This window comes from Schistocerca piceifrons, chromosome X, assembly GCF_021461385.2.
Source record: "Schistocerca piceifrons isolate TAMUIC-IGC-003096 chromosome X, iqSchPice1.1, whole genome shotgun sequence".
Taxonomy (NCBI): Eukaryota; Metazoa; Arthropoda; class Insecta; order Orthoptera; family Acrididae; genus Schistocerca; species Schistocerca piceifrons.
In genome coordinates, this window is record NC_060149.1 from 769561014 (window position 1) to 769572111 (window position 11098).

Sequence of the window (11098 nt, forward strand, 5' to 3'; positions counted from 1 at the left end):
ATCTAACCCAGCTGAAAACTCCAGAATTCCAATGGCCAGCAAATAATAGGTACCGAACAGATATGCGCTACATTTAATAAATATTTTTCAGGTATATCTGACAGTCTATCAGCAGGCTACTCTCCTGTAGCAAAATCTTGCTCCGTAGAATGCACTTTTTATGAAAAATCACTTTTCTAATTCTTGCAGCAGTGAAGGAGATTCTCAAAATTTTTAGGAACATCAATAATCCCCTCTCATGTGTCCTTGACAATATACCTGTCCACACAATAAAAAGGACAATAACAGTGAAACCATTGTGACATAACCAACTCTTCCTTAAGAACTGGCATTTTACCTGAACCATTTAAAACCTTCAAATTTGTTATCTTTCACAAGACAGATGCTGACAACTACTGGCCAATCTCCCTCATCCCAACTGTTTTTAAAACAACCAAAAATATCAGGTTAACACAGGCAATGGTCTTTCTTGAAAAGTAGCTCCTTACTAACACTATAGCATTCTGGCTTTCAGAAAAGTAAGTAATTCAGTGAACTTTTTTCTTCAGATATTAAATGCATTTAATACAAAAAAATGCTTTTTGACTTGTTATTGGCCCAATAAAGGCTTTTTTCCTGCTTATTCACTTTCTTCCGTGAACTTGATGTGTATGGTATAAGAGGAGTCTTCAAGGGCTGGGCTTAGCCCTATCTATGCAACATAAGGCATTTGGTAGAAATAATATCTGGGAGAATAACAACGCATCATGATGAAATACCAGTTGCCTCACGACTCCTTCAAGGCTCAACCTTAGGTCCACTTCTCTTCATTCTGTTCATGATCTCCATTAAAACCTACCTCCATCAGTACCACCAGTACCTGTATCGTTCACTGATGGTGTAAACCTGGTCTCTTGCAACATTTCTATGCAGAGATAAGGGCTAATTTGTTTCTGAGGGTTGAAATATATAGCATTTGTCACACAAAAATGGATTTTAAAGGTCATGCTGTGATTACAACCACACACGGCATCATAGGCATCATAGCCAATTTTCAAGGAACTGTAAGATTATTGCTTGTCCCATGAATTAACATTTTAGACCATCTCATCCATAAATAAGGATCTGCATCTGTTTGATCTGATTTACCTCGTATATGATCACCACACCCACGTAAAAGATAATGTACATCTGACTGAGTAAATGCTACAGTAGTATATGGAACACAGGCATCATATTATATACTACACTACCATTATCAATAATAAAAACAAAACCATTAAGTAAGAATAACAATGGTATACTGCTCCAAAATTATTTCTGTCAATGAATGAACTGATGGAAACCAAATTATGTTAAATGTCAGCATAATATGCTTGCAACAGTGTAGAAGTTAACTTAGAGTTGGTTTTTTATTGACAATTCTTATCATAATATTTATACATTCTCTGCTGTAGTACATGTACATGTAAGAACTGTCATAATGATTAGATATGTGTTTTTGTTCAAATTTTCCATAACACATATCCCATACTGTGAAAATGATTCTGTTGCAAAATAAATATTTGTGCTGGGAACAAACATGAGGATTTGGCAAACACAGGAGAGACCTGTGCATGATCTTCAGTTATCTAGTGTACAAAGAATTCTTTTCACCAAACTAAAAATCAGCCATCAGCTACATAAAAATTTTAATTTCACTTTACTAGTTTCAACAGATTAATCTGTCATCTTCAGAGCTTTGATAAAGGTTTAAAGCATAGGTAAGCTGACATCAAAATAAGGATCACATGATGAAAACATCCTTCGTTAAAGTACAGCAGACTGTGACACATTCCAAAAAGTACATAATATATCTGATATATGGCAACCAAGTGAGTGATACCTGCAGCTCACTTTTTCTGTGTAAATACTTTGTTTACATTGGCTTCATTGAATTAGAATACAATTCTGTAAGACAACAGGGAGTGAAAGTATGCAGAATAATCTAGCACCCTGGTCTTCAAGTCACCACAATGAGAGAAACGCAAAAAATGCTGATTTGGCCTCTTTGATGAGATCTTTTTTGTATTCTATGTGATGGCTACGTTTCTGTGTGTTATCCATATGGACCTTAAGGAATTTTAAACATAGTGTTTTATGTAGTGTGTAACCAATAACATCTGTTTCTGCTACCATCTGTTAATTTTTTATTTATTTGGAATTGCATAATATGATTGAGGGTCAGACTGCTATGAAATGGCTGTAGACCTGTTCAGCTATCATCTGTGCCGTGTGTGATGGGGTAGTGTTTGGGCCCTAGATTAGTATGCTTTTGTCATTCAGAAACATTTCAGTTTTTGAACAATCATATAAAATTGTCGGAAGGTCATTTATACTAATGGAAAAAAACCACAACTCCAAAAAATAATTAATGGAGAGCAATAAAATTTTGGGAATACATTTGCCTAGGTAACATATTCAAGTAATTAACATTACAAGCTCACAGGTTAATGTAAGTACAAGATAAATAGCACAACAATCAGAAAGTTGAAAGCAAGCATGCAAATGTGTATGTGTTGTGTTGTGCAGGTGCCAGATGTCAGTTTGAGAGATGGAGTTCTGTACTTGTTGCAGTCGGTCAGTCAATATAGGGCCGGTTAATGCTGTTTGTAGATGATGCTGGAGCTGTCATTGATAATGTCCCATATGAGCTCATTTGAAGACAGAGCTGGTGACTGGGCAGGCCAAAGCAACATGTAGACACTCTGTAGAGCATGTTGGGCTACAACAGTGGTATTTGGGCAAAAGTTATCCTGTTAGAAAACATCTGCTGGAATGCTGTTCATGAATGGCAGCACAACAGGCTGAATCACCAGATTGACATAAATTTGCACTCAGAGTGTGTGGAATGACCATGAGAGTGCTCCTTCTGTCATACGAAATCACACTCCAGATCATAACTCCCAGTGTAGGTCCAATGTTCTATAGCATTTAGACAGTTTGGTTCCAGGCTGTCAACTGGCTTCCTCCTAACTAACACGTGACCATCACAGGCACTGAGGTAGAACTACATTTTACCAGAAAACACAACAGATCTCCACCCTGTCCTCCAATGAGGTCTCCCTTGACACCACTGAAGTTGCAAATGGCAGTACTTTGGGATCAGTGAAAGTCATGTTACTGGGCATCTGACTCCGAGCTGTCCTTGAAGTAACTGATTTGTAACAGTTCATTGTGTCACCATGATGCCAACTGCTGCTCAGATTGCTGCTGCAGACGCAGTGCGATGTGCCAGATTCATACGCCAAATGTGATGGACTTCCCTCTTGGTTGTGCAACGTGGCCCTCCAGAGCCTGATCTTTTTGTGACCATACATTCCTGGACCACCACTGCCAGCAGTGATGTACAATGGCTACATTACTGTAAACACTTTCTGCAGTATCGCAGAAGGAACATCCAGCTTCTCGTAGCCTTCATTCAAACTCAGCGAGTTGTTGATAATGGTGTCTTTCTTGCCTTGAAGGCTTTCTTGACTAACATCAACTCACCACACCAATATTAAAGGTAACTGATGCTCACAGCTGTTACAGCATGTATTTCAAGCTAACCTGATTTGCATCTTCATAGTGGTGCTACTAGCACCAATCTTATGCTGTTGGGATGGAATTTGAATAGATATAATCTTTCAGATGTAGAAGCACACCTACAAACTTTTGCTTATGTTGCACAACTCATTCTTGGTGTTGCAGTTTTTTTCTGTCAATGTATATTATTTAGGAACAAGACTGCACCCAATACTTAACTTTTTGGTTATCCATTCAGAATTCAAAAATCCCTGACTGATTATAAAGGCCAAAAGTACTACTGTCTAGTCAGAACAATGTTTTTAATACTCTGTCAGAGACAACATCATTGTCATAAGAATTATCAATTCATAAATAAAATAATGGTATTTGTTATCTCTTTAGGGGTTGTCTTTCCGGTGGTGTTAACAGTGTCTACTGGAGTCAATGCAGAATGTAGTTTATTCATCTCATAACCAACAGTTAGAGATCAAAGATTTTTGTACTGGAGACATGTCAAATTATTTTTAGAAAAGGTTATAATATTTAACATATTTAAGCAGACGTTTCTGAATTTTTAGACATGAACAATTTAACAAGAACATGTATAACACTTATAGTCATTTTGTAGCTTGCAATACAATTTATACACTATATTAACAATTTATTATACAACACATAATCTTTAATGTTTCTTTTATTTTCAAATTGCCAAACTGTCCTGCATGAATTCTTCAATTGAATAATAACATTTTTCCCATTTGTAGTTTTTAAATTTTGCGTCCTGTAAAACACAATTTATTTCTTTTTTGTTTACCCAGACATGTTTTCTCGCCTATTTGTCATATTCTGTGGGTCAAATTTATTTCTGTAAAATGTAATACAAAGTTGATGGTTGTGTATCTATTTTCTGCCTGAGAACACATGCACATTTTGTTTGGTTTGTTTTGATTGTTCATCTGAAAATTATATCCCTAGTGAAAATAAATTTTTACAGGTCAGCACTTTTGTGCCCTTTTTATCATTTTGACAACATGGCATTGGCAAAGTAATCACAAATAAATTTACTTGATTTTTAAAATTCTTTTTTGTGGTTAGTGGTTCTGTATGTCACTGTACTTACATTTTCCATCCTGCTGTACACCTCTGGTGGATACCTCTTTCTATTGCTATTGTGTGTACTGTTTTCTCACCTTGTTTATATATTTCACTGTCACTTTTTCCATCACATGTATTTTCCATAAAACAAGATTTGAGCAAACACATACAGCTTCATACTCGTTGCGAGGAGCTTCCAACCCAAGCAAGATGATTCTAATGCATTTGTGTATTATTGTAGAGGCAATATTTGCTATCATTGTCAGGAAGTAATAATTGAAATTGGTAGCCAATGATTTCAAGGTGTTGTCATTTCTGACAGCTCTCATCTGGGAACTCAGTTTCATTTGATTCACTATTATTATTATTATTTGTTTGTTACTTAATAATGCTGCAATGTTTTCTTTCCTTTACTCTTATAATTTTATTTTTGGAGTCATACAATGTATGGATTTTTTATAACAATCTCTGGGGTTTTACAGTACTTCTGATAATGAAGTTTGTGGCTTGTCTGTGGAATCCAGGATTGGTATGAGCTACTTTAATCTCTTGTCCCTGTTCCTGTTCAATGCCAAAAAGAATTAATAAGTAATAGAAATAAACTTTCAAAAGCAATTAATTTGACAAAATTTGACATTAAGGCCCATACACTTGGCAATACAGGAACACAAACTTAACATACTAGTACTTTCAGCAATACAGGGTCATTAAATTTAAGATAAGTTTTCAAACCTCTGTAGAAATAACACCACTGGTCAGAATGATGTCAAATTGCAACAGAATATTATCGGAGAAGGGGGAAAACGTATGGCAGAAGAAAAACAAATAGTTAAGAAATGTAGCAATAGATGGCACTGTAAGCACCATAATATAATATTGCTCGATTACAAATGACAGATCAATCATACAACAATGCCTAAGGCATCCGTTTGACACTAAACAAACTGTTTTACTCAGTGTGCATGGGTGTACAGGTGTGATACTGTTAGTTATGTAAGCCCATCCACCATGGCAAGATCATATCACATTAGATGGGAAAAATCGGTTTTTAATTGTCCTGAGGCCAAAAACTGCATAAAAGGTATTAATAACATAGGTTTTTAATTGTCCTGAGGTCAAAAACTGCATAAAAAGCATAAATCACATTTGTTTCTATTTGTCCTGAGGCCAAAAACTGCATAAAAACCATCAATCCAAATCAAATCAGATTATTAATTTCCATGTGACTGGCGCAAAACATTTTCAATATGCTGTCTACCATTTTCTGCAACAAGTTGAAATCGAGAAACAGCATATTCCACAACTGACTGAAGTGTTTCCGGGGTCACATTCAGGATGTGTTGTGCAATGTATGCCTTCAATGCAGCTAAGTTTGCAATTGGAACACTGAACACAACATCTTTCAGATAGCCCCCAGCCAGATTAAGATTAGGCGATTGGGGCAGACAGGCTGTAGGGAAATAGCAGCAATTAATTCTACCATTTCCAAAATGGCTCTTCAGCAGCTGCTTAACTGGAATTGCAATGTGCAGAGGTGCACCATCTTGCATAAAAATGGTCCCATCCACACACCCACGCTGTTGGAGAGCTGGAATGATGTGGCTGCTTAGAAGACACTCATAGTGTGTACCAGTGATGGTACCGGTAACAGGACCAGAAGCACCTGTCTCCCTATGGTAAATGATGCTGTCACGCACATGACAGGTGTTTTCATTTATGTATTCTGACACATACAGTGCCATCTATTGGTCAATTTTCACAATATTTTTTTTCTTCTGCCATATGTTTTCCCCCTTCTCCGATAATATTCCGTTTCAGTTTGACATCATTCTGACCAGTGGTATTTTTTCTACAGTGTTTTGAAAGCTTAACTTTAATTATAATCACGCTGTATTTTGGAAAGGACTTCAAAATCAATAGTTTTATATTATTCCAATAATTCACTGGAAAATGTTGTAATTTCCAAAACAGGAAGTACCTTATGACTTACTAGTTGTATACATAAACAGTTAATATGTTGCCCTCGCTTTACTAGGTTCAAGTAATTTTCACCTATGGGAATCAGCTAATACATAATTGGTATTTCTTATGATCAGTACAGTATAATAATTGATCCTCATCAACAGTTATTATAATATGCTCATAACTGAAGGTGCTGAATGAGAGTTAAAGTTAATTCCCACCTGGAAATTAGCCAGTTCAGATCATAGTGGTGGGAAGTATAAAATACTGCTGATGATGATCAGTCTGTTCAGTGGAAACAATAAAATTTTTATTTCCTTGCTGTTCTTCAGTGTGAATAACAATATGTGACAGTAGATTTCATCATTCCTTTTTTCCATATCTAGCTTTATACAAGCAACAGGCAGCACTATTCTTACACAGGAAACTCCCCATCACTCCCCCCTCCCCAGATTTAGTCATAATATGACCCAGTGGAGAGCCTGTCAGAAACTGAACACAGATCAAGCACTGAAAACAGGAATTAGGTATACTGAACTGTGAAGAAAGAAGTAAAATAGAAACAGTGAATGCTCCAAGCTCAAGATGTGCAACATCGAGCTCACATATGTAGCCACTCCATCATAGTTATGCGGTTATGGTATTGGGCTGCAAAGAGGGAGATCTGTGTGCAAATCCCATTCATGTCTCATATTGTTTTTTATTTTCTTCACAAAGTTATGAACTTTCTGTCTGGTTGTTGATGTGTCTTTTCATCTTCTGTATTCTTGGCAATTGTCATGCCATTCACTGGTTATAGAATATGTCACATGGTAAGAATATATTACTGTTGCAAGTAAATGTGATGAATAGTGATAGGAGGTGACATGCTGCATCGACCTTTCACAGAAATGAAAACAAGAAATACGTGGGTGTGAACTATGTTACAACAAAGGAATTCAAAAGCCAAAACTTCCAAAACTGAACACAAGAGTCATAAGGCATGGCATTTCTGTGGAACAAACAGTAGGTATGCATATCTAGGTGTCCCTTTCTTGAACCTTGCTGTTGCAAATGGATGTTACACTATGACACAGACACAAATCTGAATACAGCGAACAGGCATGTGAATAACCAGATGGACAGTTCATGATTTTGAGAAAAAACAATTTGTGCACGAGCAAGATTTGAACATAGATCTCCTTCTTTGACCTCCAACACTGTAACCACATAACCATGATGCTGTTGGTACATAAATATGCTCAACACTGCTCATCTTGAACTCGGACCATTCACTGTTTGTATTTTGCTTCTTTTTTCGCAGTTCAGCACACCTTCTTCCTGTTGTCATGCTTGATCTGTGTTCAGTTTTTGATGAGCTATCTTACCACTAAATCTGAAGGAGGTGTGATGGGAAGAATCCCTTGTTAGTGTTAGTGACTGAGAGTATGTTCACTGTGTGGCCACACAACGTAAACTCTGGCTTGCAAGAAATAAAAGTGCCTGCACATTGAAAGACTTGCAGCACACTCTGAGCAACATTTTCTAGAAAGAGATTACTCTAAATCAGGGTTTCCTGCTTGTTCTTATCAAATCATAACTGTACCTGTTGGTTAGAAACTGTCCACAACCACACTGCTGCTACGCTTCCCCTTTAGATTAGGACACTGATTGCAGCTGGTTACATTACCTCTCACATCTATCACAGTTAAAAAATCAATCTGACATTCACATGTAATGCCATGATAAAATCAAATTCAGTATGGCTGTGCCACATAACAATCCTAAGTCTGGTAACTTGACCCTGGAAGTTCGAAAGGCCACATGGGCTGCCACAAGGACCAACCCAATCTACAATTTTTTTATTGACAAATTACATATTAGACATATGTGTAAATTGTCGAAAGATGATTCTGTATCAATATTTATACATGGTAGTGGTGTTGCAATTAAACTTAAATTTATTGGGCATTGTACTGTGTATAATTTAAGTTTCAGTGCAATACCTCTACCACACAAAAATACTGATACAGAACCATCTTGTGACAATTTACAGATATGTCTAGTATGCATACACATAAGCTCATCAATAAAAAAATTTGTAGATCGGTTGGTCCTCGTGGCAGCCCATGATTAGTTTATCATGAAGGTCCGATAAGCAATTACATTCCTAGGTGGAAAATTCTCCAAGCTTGTAGCCATTTAACATAGAGCTGAATCAATGCAAACAGTGGTGATGGTAAACCATGCTTGCCCAACATCAACAGAGACGTCGGTCAGTGCAAAATCGACATGTCCACCTTGGAACACTGATGGTCCATGTAGAACATCAACTGTCTAAGCAGAATCAGCATTCATATTATAATCGTTATATCATAGGATCCCAGCAATGAACTGGAGATCACTATATCAATACATTATTAGATTACTAGTTTCAGCAATATAAACTGGACAATGATAGTTACATCACACAATAATTTACCCTAGTCTTGTCCCAGTAAGAATATATAGTGTTCACAAGAACATCAAGGTATTACAATAATGCACACTACACACATTTTACGTTTGTATTGTGACAGAGTGGTGTAGATCATTGCATGATGTAACTACCTCTGCCTGGTTTTATGGATCTGAAGATGGCATTATATATTGCTAAAACTTCCAGAAATACATGAACAGTTAACCATACCCATCCCTTCTTGTACTATCTTGATAACTCCATTGTCACAGGCATCACCTGTGCAGCCTTTGTACCCCTTAACTACATTGCACAATGCACGGCTGAAGTGCTGCTTATACAAATGCCAGTTTCTTCAGGAGCAAATGGAATACCTCAGACACCATATACATCAGTAATGTATTAACATAATGATCTTGTCAAATAAATAAGAGGTTTTTGTAAGAAGACTACAGTACAAATTCTTATATTGCCTCCTGCATTGACTGCTCATGTCGGGTAATCACAGTTCGTAGAATCGCCTACAGGTTCAGGGTTCCCAACCCATCCGGGCTGTGATCACTTCCCAGACAGACAGATGCCCACATACATATCTGCCATTTAATGATGCCAAAGAAGGTTGGGACATGTATTTGTAGCAGCTGAAACAGCATTTTTGCTGTTTTTCGGGTTCTGGATGACACTCTCCAATGGTCACTCTTCTTTTCTTTGGCTTCCCCATAGATATTTTTCTTACTAAAGAAGTTGACTCCACTCTCAAATTTGAGGAGATGTGTTTATTGCTGTCAAATTATTATTCACAATGATTACACATGGTCGCAATGCACCTCAAGTTTCATCAGTACCACAAGCAACCTGATCAGCTCTATTGCTTATGGGTGACAGATCTACAAGGATTGAGTCAATGTAGTGATTTTACTTCATATGCATAAACTTCATATGCAGATTCTTTGACCCAAGATGTAGTGGTCCAGTTGGATGCAGATCTGGATGTTTGCACTGCAACCCTCAAACTAGACACCCTTCCTTGGACAATCTGTTGAAAAATGCACACTTTTGAGATCAGGCAAGCGGCAAATGAAGGCCTCATGGCTCGACCCCAAATAGCAGTGGTCCAGCCGCCACTTATGGGTGGACTCTACATAAGTCTTTTCCCCAATAGTGATGTTGTGGTTCATTGATTTTGGACATGTCAATGACCTCTTAACATGTCCTGTTTGCATAACAGGGTCCCCTGTCATGTCTGACTGCTTCATGACACACCTGCAAGTGGACTGTCTGAACTGCTGGCCACACTGTGCCCACTGTGGTAAAGATGGGTGTCTCTGAACGGTTTCTCATCAACTATTGGGGCAGTAATATGACACTCCCCTCATGTCAAGGGACAGTGCATGAACTTCAAGCAGTTGTTTCTAAGGGAAATCCTTTCACCACTAAGTTGTTTCTCAATCTCATGATTGCAAACCAGAATATCTGTTTCCAGGTGGACACAGGAACTACAGTTCCTTTGATTAACCTCCATCCGTACTTGTACTATCTTGATAACTTCAGTGTCATGGGCACTACATGTTAGGACCACCTGTGCAACCTTTGTACCTCTTTACTGCATTGTGTGATGCAGGGCTCAAGTGCCACTTACACAAATACCAGTTATCGCAGGAGCAAGTGCAATAACTTGGCTACTTGCTCACAAAAAAAGGGCTACAGCCCACTGACTGCAACATTTTTGATTGACTGTCTACCTGTCACCAAACCTTACAGGAGCCGCACATTTTTTTGGGAAAGGTGAATTATTTTTCTAAGTTCCTTACATAAGTGGCCCACATTATGCGCTGCCCTTTTATACCTTGTGTGCACAATACTACCACCATCTGTATATGTGCAGGTCATGCACAATAAGTCCATGAACACTGCTGATATGACTGGGCAGGTTGGCACTTCCTTTGAAAACTTCAGGCTGAGTAAGGGGGAAAAGCTTAATGCAAATGTGCAAGATATCTATGCCAATCCAAGAAAAGAATTATGAACACTGAACATAAAACGAAATGCTGCACGCCACAAAGTGTTGAAATAGCA